Below are 11,523 nucleotides of genomic sequence, written 5' to 3' on the forward strand. Positions count from 1 at the left end.
GATTGAGTATTGTCTTTTGTATTAATATAGATAAGATTTTTTTTTTTTTTTTTTTATGACGAGGGGTTGAATCCCCCCGGGCCCATGCATTCCCGCACCACCACATGGACCATGTAAGCCACCCCCTTCGGAGCTGCAGTGGCCAAGTGATCATCGCCCTAGCCGGGAGTCGAACCCGGGACCTCTCAACTCCTGCATTTCTGCAAGCTTTAACCCGGCTACCACTGGACTAACACCACTTGGTTAATATAGATAAGATTAGAATTCTATTTTACTAACCCAAACTAATTAAACTACCCCATACTAACTACACACACCACTAATCAATGACTTATTGGGTTTTATTTGAAAATTATGAAAAGGGTTTTTTATTAATTGTGAATTTTTATTAATTGTGAATGGTATTAATTGAGAACTAGTATGGATCCCGCGCATACATGCGCGATATTCATAGATCTTTTACTTTATAATGTATTATTTAAGATATAAAATTGACGTATTATTAATTTTTCATATTTTAATATGAGGATAAAAAATTGAAATGGAAAATAATTAAAAGAATTAAGTAAATTCATGAAATGTATATTTTAATGAAATTTTTCATCACAAAACTAATGATTATAAATTTTCTCAAATAATTTTAAAGATTTTTTTTTGTCAAGAAATTAATAATATAAGTTCATAATTTTTTTTATACGAATTAAATACTCGTACTTGGTAAAAAAAATTATGCGAAACTAATAATATCAAATTTTTCAGTTTTTCATATACGAATTTTAGATTTATACCAGTTTTGTTTTATTTTTAAATTAAAAGATTATAATTTAATTAAAAAAATTATTGATTAAAGATTATATCTTAACTAAAAGATAATAATTTAATAAAAATAGAGTTTTGTTTCCTTATTTAGCCAACTTCCTTTGGAGGGAAAACTTTTGAAATTTTATTCTCATAGTAGTAAATAAAGGGGAATGCAAGTTGAAAAAATATTATCCCTTTTTAAATGTCATAGAATCTATATATATATATATATATATATATATATATATATATATATATATATATATATATATATATATATATATATATATATATATATATATATATATATATATATGTAGAGGCCGGATCCGGTGAGGCACCTCATTATGGCGAGGCGGCCGGCCTCACCAAATTCCTTAAACTTGGGCGGACTGATTAACATGGACTGATTATCAATGTTCATTCATTTTGGATATTTGGGGTCATTCTTAACTTTTCATTTGGCCCAAATATTTTCTCTATCTAAAATAAACAATTAAGAACCCCAATACTTTACTCTCTCTCTCTCAAAAATATAACACACAAGTTGATGCGATTTTCAAAATCTCGTTTCCAAAAATCCAATCAGCAACATCAATTGCAGCGATTTCCGGCAAAATTGTTCGTAGATTTCATCAGAACGACATACAAGTTTCCGAGTTGATTATTACTCCATTCGAAAATTGCGTAAGGTGTACCTATATTTATTTGATCATTACTGTGTTTTAAATTTGTTAGATAATATTTAATTGTATCAATCAGATGAAATTTGTTGTAGGAGCGAATAAGAGAAGTTAATTTGAGATGATTTTGCATTTCAATAAGGCTACATCGAGATCTGGTTGTGCTGTATTGGTATCGTCTTTGTGGTTAATCAATAATCATGTGTATTGATGTAAGATCTGTGTTATTTGTGATAATCACGATTAGTTTTGTCAATCCGAGATTGTTTATGTCTTTGTTGTTAATGTTCGCGGCACGTTTGAGGCGTGATTATATAATGTATGTGAGTAGTTTACTACCTTCTTGTTTTTTGGCGATTGGTAGCGATTGGTGATGTTTCTGTAATTTAGTATAAAGTAGGTATGAGATGGATAACAAACGAATAACAGAGAAATGAAAATGTGTAAGAATTGTTGTTGAGGCTTTGTTTGTAGTAGGTATGAGATGGATAACAAACTTTGAACAAGCTATGACTCGCTGTAAGAATTGTTGTTGAGGCTTTGTTTGTAGTAGTGTTTTTTATCCTATTATCCATACATTTCCTCTCTCAGAGCCTTTAGTCAACAAGGCATTCTGCTATGAAAGTTTGCACAAATAATTCTTTCATAGCAATAACATGAAAGAATACACAAGAGCCGATTTGTGATTTAGAGGGGGTTGTGGTTGAATGAGTCGAGTAATTCTGCTCACACTTATCAGTAAGTAGCATAGGCATAGTCGCATAGACTATGCTAATTAAGGCTACAAATATAGTCCCTATTCTCTCGGACGTTTGTTAATATATTCGAAAAATTGTGATCAGACTTATGTTCGTTGGTCTGGCAGCGGTGACATAATTTCAGCCCAGCTCAAAGATTGTAGTAGATAATCAGTTTATAGACTAAAATAGGAAATGATTTTGAACTTCTAATTCGTATGCATCATTGTTGGTATCTCTCTCTGCGGCACACTGACTCTCATCCCGATCTCGCTTAAATTTGTGAATCCTAGAGCTTGTTTTGTGAACTTATATGGTAATTTTGTGAAACTTGATCATAAGTGGTTGAAATCATGTACTTTGCTCTTTTCCTTATTTTGTGAATCACAGACCTTTTTTTGTGAAACTTATAGCTTGATTTGTGAACACAGAAGATAATACTCTGAAACTTGATCATAATTGGTTGAGATCACGTACTTGGCTCTTTTCCTTATTTTGTGAATCATAGACCATGTTTTGTGAAACTTAGAACTTGTTATGTGAAACGCAAAGCTAATATTCTTAAACTTGGTCATAAGTTGTTGAAATAACCTATTTTGCTATTTCTCTTATTTTGTGAATCTTAGGCCTTGTTTTGTAAATTTCTCAGCTTGTTTTGTGAATCTTAGAGCTTGTTTTGTGAAATTAGAAGGTAATATTGTGAAACTTGGTTATAAGTAGTTGTTGAAATCACCTATATTCCTCTTTTCTTATTTTGTGAATCTTAGATCTTGTTTTGTGAATCTTAGAACTTATATTGTGAAACTAAAAGGTAATATTGTGAAACGTGGTCATAAATGGTTGAAATCACCTATTTTGCTCTTGTTCTTATTTTGTGAATCCTAGAGCTTGTTTTGTGAATCCTAGAGCTTGTTTTGTGAATCTCATACCTTATTCAGTGAATCTGAGAGCTTGTTTTGTGAAACTTGGTCATCATAAGTAGTTAAAATCACCTTTTTTGCTCTTTTCCTTATTTGGTGAATCTCATACCTTATTTTGTGAATCTCATACCTCATTCAGTGAATCTTAAGGCTTGTTTTGTGAAACTTGATCATCATAAGTGGTTAAAATCACCTATTTTGCTCTTTTCTTTGTTAGGTGAATCTCAGACTTTGTTTTGTGAATCTCAGACCTTGTTCAGTGAATCTTAGAGCTTGTTTTGTGAAACTTGGTCATCATAAGTGGTTAAAATCACGTTTTTTTGCTCTTTTCCTTATTTGGTGAATCTCAGACCTTATTTTGTGAATCTCATACCTTATTCAGTGAATTTTAAGGCTTGTTTTGTGAAACTTGATCATCATAAGTGGTTAATCACCTATTTTGCTTTTTTCTTTATTAGGTGAATCTCAGACTTTGTTTTGTGAATCTCAGACCTTGTTCAGTGAATCTTAGAGCTTATTTTGTGAAACTTGGTCATCATAAGTGGTTAAAATCCCGTTTTTTGCTCTTTTCCTTATTTGGTGAATCTCAAACCTTATTTTGTGAATCTCATACCTTATTCAGTGAATCTTAAGGCTTATTTTGTGAAACTTAATCATCATAAGTGGTTAAAATAACCTATTTTGCTCTTTTCTTTATTAGGTGAATCTCAGACTTTGTTTTGTGAATCTCAGACCTTGTTCAGTGAATCTTAGAGCTTATTTTGTGAAACTTGGTCATCATAAGTGGTTAAAATCACGTTTTTTGCTCTTTTCCTTATTTGGTGAATCTCAGACCTTATTTTGTGAATCTCATACCTTATTCAGTGAATCTTAAGGCTTGTTTTGTGAAACTTGATCATCATAAGTGGTTAAAATAACCTATTTTGCTCTTTTCTTTATTAGGTGAATCTCAGACTTTGTTTTGTGAATCTCAGACCTTGTTTAGTGAATCTTAGAGCTTGTCTTGTGAAACTTGGTCATCATAAGTGTTAAGGACTAGAGCACACCTCGAGAATCAATTTTTTCAGTCGTTCCTCTAATGGCAGGGGGAGTAGATAATACTCTGAAACTTGATCATAATTGGTTGAGATCACGTACTTGGCTCTTTTCCTTATTTTGTGAATCATAGACCATGTTTTGTGAAACTTAGAACTTGTTATGTGAAACGCAAAGCTAATATTCTTAAACTTGGTCATAAGTTGTTGAAATAACCTATTTTGCTATTTCTCTTATTTTGTGAATCTTAGGCCTTGTTTTGTGAATTTCTCAGCTTGTTTTGTGAATCTTAGAGCTTGTTTTGTGAATCTCATACCTTATTCAGTGAATCTGAGAGCTTGTTTTGTGAAACTTGGTCATCATAAGTAGTTAAAATCACCTTTTTTGCTCTTTTCCTTATTTGGTGAATCTCATACCTTATTTTGTGAATCTCATACCTCATTCAGTGAATCTTAAGGCTTGTTTTGTGAAACTTGATCATCATAAGTGGTTAAAATCACCTATTTTGCTCTTTTCTTTGTTAGGTGAATCTCAGACTTTGTTTTGTGAATCTCAGACCTTGTTCAGTGAATCTTAGAGCTTGTTTTGTGAAACTTGGTCATCATAAGTGGTTAAAATCACGTTTTTTTGCTCTTTTACTTATTTAGTGAATCTCAGACCTTATTTTGTGAATCTCATACCTTATTCAGTGAATTTTAAGGCTTGTTTTGTGAAACTTGATCATCATAAGTGGTTAATCACCTATTTTGCTTTTTTCTTTATTAGGTGAATCTCAGACTTTGTTTTGTGAATCTCAGACCTTGTTCAGTGAATCTTAGAGCTTATTTTGTGAAACTTGGTCATCATAAGTGGTTAAAATCCCGTTTTTTGCTCTTTTCCTTATTTGGTGAATCTCAAACCTTATTTTGTGAATCTCATACCTTATTCAGTGAATCTTAAGGCTTATTTTGTGAAACTTAATCATCATAAGTGGTTAAAATAACCTATTTTGCTCTTTTCTTTATTAGGTGAATCTCAGACTTTGTTTTGTGAATCTCAGACCTTGTTCAGTGAATCTTAGAGCTTATTTTGTGAAACTTGGTCATCATAAGTGGTTAAAATCACGTTTTTTGCTCTTTTCCTTATTTGGTGAATCTCAGACCTTATTTTGTGAATCTCATACCTTATTCAGTGAATCTTAAGGCTTGTTTTGTGAAACTTGATCATCATAAGTGGTTAAAATAACCTATTTTGCTCTTTTCTTTATTAGGTGAATCTCAGACTTTGTTTTGTGAATCCCAGACCTTGTTTAGTGAATCTTAGAGCTTGTCTTGTGAAACTTGGTCATCATAAGTGTTAAGGACTAGAGCACACCTCGAGAATCAATTTTTCATCGTTCCTCTAATGGCGGGGGAGTAGAGATAAGGGAACAACTCACATGATGAAAACTAGTGGAATGATTTAATTATTTTAAAACCAATTAGCTCAAATGGCAGAGCGATGTGCAATGCACAAGGTGTGGGTTCGATTCCCATGTTGGTTATTGACTGCTACTGTTACTTCAAGCCTAATTGGTATTTCTCTAGTGGACTTTTGGATTTTGGCATTTTCTGTCATGTCCAATTGCACCCAATTTAGATAATTTCTAACATTGACTTTACAAAGGACTCAAAATTGTAATCCTTTGCTCCTTTAGTGGCTCTGACGACGTTTTGGCTTATGCACGCCGTATGTGCGCATCTAAGTTTGAGCTTCTTCTACTCATCCTCAATTTTGCACATCTAAGTACGGATTTGGCTAACTCATCCTCAATGTTATTGTATTTAAGTTTAATACACTAAATTCTTAAATTAACTAGGCTATATGAGATTCGAACTCATACCTTTGTGCAAGATTTGCACATTGCTCTCCCATTTGAGCTAATAGCCTTTAAGATATACGAGTACATAACAAAGATTAAATAAGGGGAACCAGGTTTAGGGTTCACATAATATACTCCAAGCTTCACAAAATCAAGTCGAGGTTTCACAAAATTAGGTTTATGTTTGAACCTTATTTTGTGAATCTTGGAGCTAATATTGTGAATCTTGGAGCTAATCTTGTGAATCCTGGACCTAATTTTGTGAACCCTGGACATAATACTGTGAATCTTGGACTTGATTTTGTGACTTGGGGCTAATCTTGTGAATCTTTGGACTTGATTTTGTGAATCTAAGACCTAACTTTATGAAACTGGGTCTTTATTTTGTGAATTTAGGACATAATCCAGTTCCTCGAATGTTCCCTTCTATGATCAGGTAACGGGGTCGAACTTACACAACAACAAGAGTCCAAAACACATACCTTATTCCCTGGGAAAGATTTGATTTTCCATAGAATTGAATCATTCTCAGGAGTATAAGTTGCAGACCCCATCGAAGTTCGGATCTTAGGATTAGTAGCATCGGTGGGACAGCAAATCGATCTCGACATTGGTGGCATATTTGTGACAACAGACAGACATAATGCATTAATAAGGTTTTCTTGTACACAAACACTAATTCAGAAACTCTATAATTCATAAGAAAGCGTCGGTGGTAATGGTAAATAAATAACGATCAGTATTCTAAAATCAATTTCTCCCGTATGCGTACCTTCTTTCCTTAAAGCGGCTCCTTGCCTTGATCATTATCTCGACTCGACTTCTTGAATACCTTTCGACTTGAGCTTCGACCCAAATAAGTGGTTTCACCTGATGTGCAAACAGAACATAGATCTAATAAATCAATACTTTCATGGAATGAAAACATCTTGCAACATGACAAAACTCAGAAGTCGGGTGCATAAAGGTAAGAAGTGAAACCTGAGATGTAAGTCTGTATGTCATCAAATCAAAAGACCCATCTGGAGGAATAAAAGATATTGTCCTGTCATTCTCAAAACGGGTCAAACGCACGCACTTTGAAGGGAAGATTCAATGTTATAACTTATAACATCGAAAAAAAACATTTGAAAAATTTTGTATGACTAATATGTCAAATTTGTTTTATGAGCATCTTCAATGACACAGTTCCGGAAAAATCAGCAAACCATTATCAAATGAAACAATGAGACATACTGATGAAATTTGATATCCTCCATATCAATGGCCTTGCCTCTCGTCGTTTGACCTTGAGCCTCCAAAAGAAGTCTATCATTCAGGCCAAGTTTACATTCGGGCATACCACTGCATCAAATATAAGAGGTTCAATGTATCCGCCTGTCCTATGATCCAATTTATCATTATTGATATCTCCCATAAAATACCTAATATCAATCTAATACCAGAATCATGATCGCATCATGATCGCATTAGACAGGTGTAAGAAAATACAACGCCGGACAAAGAATGCTTACATCTGAACATTAGTGGATCGAAATTACCTAACTTTCGGATGATAATGGAGATCGAAAAGCTTAGTGGTCATGGTGGACGGAAGCTCGGTGAGAAATCTGGGCTGAAGAGAGGGAAATTGAACGGAGTAAACGCGATCGAGTAAATGAATAAGGGGAAATCAACAGTTTGTTGGGTTATATAAAGGGACACGTGTCAACATCTGAGGCACTTGTAGTTGTTTAATCCAATGGTTTAGAAGGTGTCCAGCCGCCTCACCCTAAGAAGGGTGCCTCACATGATTCAATCTCTATATATGTATATGTATATATATATGTATATGTATATATATATATATATGTATAGATTTAGGATTCGGTGAGAACGATCACTCGGTGAGAACGATGAGAACGAATAGTGAAAAAGTGATGTAAACAATTAAATATCCGGACAAATCCAACTCACGAAGTTACTGAAAACAAAGCGAAAACAAACCCAACTTACGCACTCATCTCTTATCCTTTCTCTATCCTGTAATTTTCCTAATTTGCTTACTTTATCTTGTTACACCCTAAATCACTCTAGCAAATCAATTTTTTTTTTCGACATTCTGATCTCATGAATTAAAGCTTAATTTTCACCTAAAGATTACTTCAATTTCCAGTTGTTCATTGTTCCTTGGTTCAATTCCTAAATGTGTAACTATGATGATGTTGGTCGTCTGTATCTGTGGAGTAATTGAAGGATGTCGCTGCTCATCGCCACACTCATCGCCGACACCGAGCACCGTCACAGACCGCCCTTTAGTCACCGTCGACAGTTCGGGCATTTCTCTTTTACGCCCATACCAACCTGCTATTTCTCGTTGTTGATGGTACCGCAATCAAAGTGTTCGGCGTCGATGCAAGCAACAAACACGGATCGAGTCGCCGTATTAACCTCACCATACACTCGATTCTCACCCTCAACTACCATGACTAATAATTTCTCCTCTTATTCTACCCTCCTTCAAAAAAACCCATTCAATTAATCTGATAGTAATATAGTGTATCTTTGTGTATCTAGTCCTCACAATGATGTATCTCAAACAGTTTTTAATGTATCTAGGAACAATTTTGGTGTATTAATGCGGTAGATACATTAAAATAGAGTTTAGATACATAAAATAACGGTGTAGATACATTATTTTGAGAGACGATAACGAGTGGTCACGCATCAAATTGGTTGCCTCAAATTTCTTTGGGACTCCAACAACCACCACAATAGACGACTCCGGCGAGATTTTCAACAACCTCGGACGGCGTGGCGATGAAGACCGTCCAATTCGACGCCTGGTCCTTTCGCCGGTGGTACCTCGGCGTTTGCAGAGCCGAAAACGAGTAGAGAGGAATAAGAAGAGAAGTGTCGGGCATAGAGACAAATTCGCATGCGTATTGAACGTCGGATTTGTTGCTTGGTGATAGGTGAAGAAGGAGATGGTGATAGTGTTAATGTGGGCTGACTTTATATCGTTAATAATGGTGAACAAAAAATTGATTTGTCAACTAAAAAATGGGGTTGGGGTTTTCAATAAAACGAAGAAAGCGGGGAGAAGAAGTTAATGGTTTGATTGGTTTAATTGGAAATTTCATTAGCCGTTGATTTCACTCTAATCTAAGGGATAAGGTTTGTTCTCACCGTTCTCACCGAATGATCGTTCTCACCGGATCTTGACTCTATATATATATATATATATATATATATATATATATATATATATATATATATATATATATATATATATATATATATATATATATATATATATATATATATATATATATAAGAGAGTTTTTCGAGCGATCTGAGAGCGTCCACATCATCAAAATAAATTTAGGAAAGTATAATTTTTTATGTAAAAAATAAAGTGGAGAATCTTTTAATTATTATAATATGTATATTTCCTAAATTATATTCAAGTGATATTTTCAATTTTTATATCAAACTTTTACATTTCATTTGTCAAAAAAATATCGTTAAAAAAATTATGAAAATAATATAATTAGCTTTGTGGTAAAAAATGCTATCATTAGAGTATAAATTTCATATTATTTGCGCATATTAAAGACGGTGTACTTCTTAATATGAAAATTGTGTACTTTTTAGTATGTTTTGTCCCACATTGAAAAATAAATAGGTGTGGTGAACATACTACATATAAATAGTAGAATTGTCCCACATCGAAAGATTAGTATAAGGTGGGTGATTCTATAATTATAAATATGAGGCATACTTGGAACTTAGGCATCAACCCAAAATCTTTTGAGTCTCTTAAGTATTGTCTTGGAGAGCTCTTAAAAGTTTATATCATTATATTTTCTACCTATAGATTTTATATGTCCCACATTGAAAAATAATGTAGGTGTGGTAAATATACTACGTTTAAATAATATAATTAGAATTGTGTTAAAAAAAATTCTATCATTAGAGTATAAGTTCATATCATTGCACATATTTTAATTATGATAAAAAAAATAAAAAACAAACGTATGAATATTAATAGATAATATAGTATTTGCTTATTATTAAATCGGGTTGGATGTCGAATTAGATTCAAAAAATATGATGTACTTTTAAATATGTTATTCGTCTCACATTGAAAAATAATGTAGGTGTCTCATATTGAAAAATAATGTAGGTGTGATAAATATATAGTACGTATAAATAGTTGAATTGTCCCACATCATAGGATTATCATAAGGTGGGGTGATCCCATGATTATAAATAGGATTTATCCTTGGAACTTAGGTATCACCCCAAATATATTGAACCTCTCAAAGTATACTTATTATATAAGAGACTTTAAACATAATCTTGAATTAAATATTAAATTTTTAAAGTTGTAACATTTTTCTAGGTGGGAGAAAGATCGATGGAATGGTCAATATTATAACGGAAATTTTTCATGGTACCATCGAATTTTGTTAGATTACACATAATACCCTTAATTTTAAGTATGTACATAAAATACCCTTGTGTTTACTTTTTTCATAACGCCGTTACTCCTATGAGTAACTAGATGAGTAATTGAGCATGCCATGCTATTTGTGTTTTGTTATTTAGGTATTAAATGTTAGTTTATTAAATAAAATATGGATTTAAGAATTAGATGATGAAGTGTTTGTGTAATAGATAACAAAAGAAAAAGGCGTCAAAAGTCATAGGAGTAATGACGTTATGACGGAAGTTGTCAAATGGTATTCTGGGAAAGAAAAAGGTGAACACAGGGGTACCATTTGTAGAAACTTAAACTTAGGGGTACCATGTGTAATCTATCAAAGTACAAGGTTACCATGAGAAATTTCCAATATTATAATGATATAGTTAATTAAATTTTCATTTAAAAGAGAGAGATATCCGTACCAATAAAACAATAAGGGGGGTATTATTTTTTAATTGTTGTTTTATTGCCACGCCATCAAACTTAACGTCTATTTAACAGCCTTTATATTAGGGGGTACCATGGGCAAAAAAATGGAACTTCAAAGATACCATAGGCAGATTCTTAAAAGTAGGGGTAACATGGAAAATCTGACAAAATTAAGGGGTACCACGGGAAATTTCCGTATCTCAATTATGATAAAAAAAAAAATGAAGAAAAACAACGATAAATATTAATGGAGAGTACTTGATCATATTATTAAATTTAAATATAACTATTAGATATAATGAGTAACAATTAACCGTATTCGGTATTCAGGATCTGGTTGAATGTCGGACTAAGTGCAAAAAAGATGGTGTAATTCTGAGTATGTTATTTGTCCCACATTGAAAAACAATGCAAGTTTAATGATATACTACATATAAATAGTAGAATTGTCCCACATCAAAAAAAAAAAATCTAAGTTTGGTGAATATATTACTTATAAATAGTAGAATTTTCACACATCGAAAGATTAGTATAAGGTGGGGTGATTATATGATTATAAATAAGAGTTAACCCACGTATATATTAATCTTTTATTTTTTTTTGAAAG

Source organism: Silene latifolia, chromosome 2, assembly GCF_048544455.1.
Source record: "Silene latifolia isolate original U9 population chromosome 2, ASM4854445v1, whole genome shotgun sequence".
Taxonomy (NCBI): domain Eukaryota; kingdom Viridiplantae; phylum Streptophyta; class Magnoliopsida; order Caryophyllales; family Caryophyllaceae; genus Silene; species Silene latifolia.